This window comes from Cyanistes caeruleus, unplaced genomic scaffold (assembly GCF_971803275.1).
Source record: "Cyanistes caeruleus unplaced genomic scaffold, bCyaCae1.hap1.1 HAP1_SCAFFOLD_228, whole genome shotgun sequence".
Taxonomy (NCBI): Eukaryota; Metazoa; Chordata; class Aves; order Passeriformes; family Paridae; genus Cyanistes; species Cyanistes caeruleus.
The window spans coordinates 37,501-40,000 of NW_028256011.1; the positions used below are offsets into that span (position 1 = coordinate 37,501).

The 2,500-nt window shown below is 80.1% G+C and overlaps 1 non-coding gene across 1 annotated transcript in view; it reads right to left on the reverse strand.

The window, feature by feature from the left end:
* LOC147645568 (5.8S ribosomal RNA) overlaps nt 1-9 on the reverse strand; it is a 153-nt gene extending 144 nt beyond the window's left edge. Inside the window, exon 1 of the ribosomal RNA XR_015282298.1 lies at nt 1-9. This exon is cut by the window's left edge and continues 144 nt beyond it. This is a non-coding gene — a ribosomal RNA (5.8S ribosomal RNA).
* Nucleotides 10-2,500: the final 2,491 nt, after the last annotated feature.

The window sequence follows — 2,500 nt, forward strand, 5'->3', positions numbered from 1 at the left end:
CTAAGAGTTGTCTGGCTTTCGGCACCGACCCCGCACGCGCGGAGGGGCCGGGACCGCTCGCGTGAAGCGGCCCCCCTCGGTTTTGCGGCGAGGACGCGCGGGCGCGCGACCTCGCGACCGACCGTACGAGCACAAACGAGACGACCAACGGAGGGGAAAAAGAAAAGGAAGGCACGAGGCCGCCCACGGAACGCTCCGAAAAGGCCGGCCAGAAAGGGCGGGGGGGCCCGCGCCCCCGACCGCCTCTCCCCCACCACCCCCCTCCCCCCGGGCGAGGGGAGGGGAAAAGAGAGACGCCGCCCCGCGTGCCGTCTTTCGGAGGCGGCCCAGGCGCCCGGGCTCGGCCCGGCCTCCGCGCGGAGAGCCGCGCGGCGCGCGCCGGACCGCGGGGGGGCTCCGTAGCCCGCGCCCGGCCTCTTCTCTCTGAACGGGACGACGCGGGCACGAGGCCGGGGGGCCGCGGCCGCCCGCCGCCCGCCGCGCGCTCGGCTCCACCTCGACCGCTGCGCGGGGATCGGCCCCCCGCGCAGCGCCACCGCGCCCGCCGCGCGCGGCGCGGCCTTTCTCCTCCCCGCTGACGGGCCGCCCCCTTGCCAGCGCCCGAGACGGCAGCGCGACGACCGCCGGCACCGCCGGCGCCGCCCCCGGCCGGGGACCGCTCCCCGCCGGAAGGCGAGCGCCTCGCCGCCGCGCTCCGACGGCCGGCGCCGGGAGGCGGGCGCCGCCGAGGCGCGAGCCGGCGTCGCGAGCGCCCGAGGCCTGCCGGAAGGCAAAGGCCCCGCCGCCACCGGGGCCGCACTCCCGGGACCGCCGCCGCCGCTTCGCACCGTCGGGGCCCCTTCCGCGGGCACGCGCCCTGCGGGAGGGGGCCGTGCGGCGGACGCCCGCCGCACGGCCTCGAGCGGTTCTCCCTGCGGCCCACACGCGGCCTTCGGGAAGGGAGACGGGGAAGCGACGGGCGGGGCCCGGGCCGGGACCGCCGCCGGCGACGACGGGGGCCTCCCGGCCGACCGTCCCACCAGGGGGACACCCGTCGAGCGGCGCCGCCGCCGCTCGGCACGGGGTCGCCCGCGCTCGCCGGACCTCCGGCCGCCGGAGGCGACCGACGAGCGCTCGCCCGGGCGGGGGGCGCGCGGTCCCGGCCGGGGACGAGCCGGCGGACGGCGCCGCCGCGCGCGTCCGGGGAAGGCGAGGAACGCCCCGAGGAGGAGGAGGAGATGCGCGCCGACGCGGCCGGCGCGGCCGAGGCGAGGGAGCGCGGGGGGCGCCCGAGGGCCGCCACCCCGAGGTCGCGCAGAGAAGGCGGAGAAGCGCGCGGGGGCGCTTCTCCGCCGGCGCCGCCCCGTTCCGAAGAGACCGGATCGGCCCCGCGGCCGACAGCGCGCCACGGCCTCGCCGCCGAGACCGGGCCGCGGAGAGGGGGGGGAGGGGGGCTGGGTGCCCCCTCCCCGGCACGGCGCGGCCGACGACGGCCGCGACGAAGTCGACGACGACGACGACGACGACGACGAGCGGGGGGGGACCGGTCGCGACGGACGCCACCGCAGGGGATCGGCGGGAGTAGCTCCCCACCCCTCAGTGAACGCCGCGCCGCCACCGGCCGGGTACCCGTCGCCGCCGCCGCCGCCGCCGCCGCCGGCATCGCCGCCGCCGCCGGGGCGCGCCGTGCCGCCCGAGTCTTTAAACCTCCGCCCGGCCTCGGCGGCCCTTTCGGGTCCCAGCCCAAACCCCGCGCCCCCGGCCGGCGTTTGACGACGCCGAGGCGGGAGCGGGGGAAAGGGGAAAGGACTCGGGGAACCGCCCAGGCGCGGAGCGCTAGGTACCTGGCCCTGGGGCGAGGGAAACGACCTGGGATGGCCCCGCCGGGGTGCCTCCCCCCCAGTTGCTGCCACCCTCGGGGGAGCGTCCGCCGGCGGGGGCGCGCCTGACACATCCGCCGCCGCCACCGCGGCCGTCCTGACTCGGGGCCCGGGGTTTCCCTCAGCAGCCCGGCGCTGCGCCCGAGAGGACCGCCGCGGCTCGGCCCGTGGCCCCGCCGGTGCGGGAGGGCGAGGGGCGGACCGGCCGACCGAGTGAGACCTCGCCGCGGCGACCGCACCGACCGAGAGGGGCCCGGCGACGGGGCGAAGAACGTGTCTCCGCCGCCGCCGCCGCGCGCCCGACCCGGCGGCGGTCCCCGCGCCCGCGCGCGCGCGCGGGCGGGCAAAACCCTGGAAGCGACGCGCCCCGGAACGCCCGGGGGGGAAGGGGAACCCGGCCCTCCGAGCTCTCCTCTGCCGTGCGGTTCGCGAGGGGCCGTTCGGCCCCGGGAGCGGGACACCCCCTGGTGGTTTTTTTTTTTGCCGGGCGGCAAAAAAAAGAAAAGCGGTCCCGCTCCTCCGCTGCGGGAAGGGCCGGAGGAGCCGCCTCCTCCGCGCCCCGAAGGCGCCCGCGCGCCTCCGGGAGGAGGGGGGCCGTGCCGAGCACCCCCCTCCCTTCTCTTCCCGCACGCGGGACACGG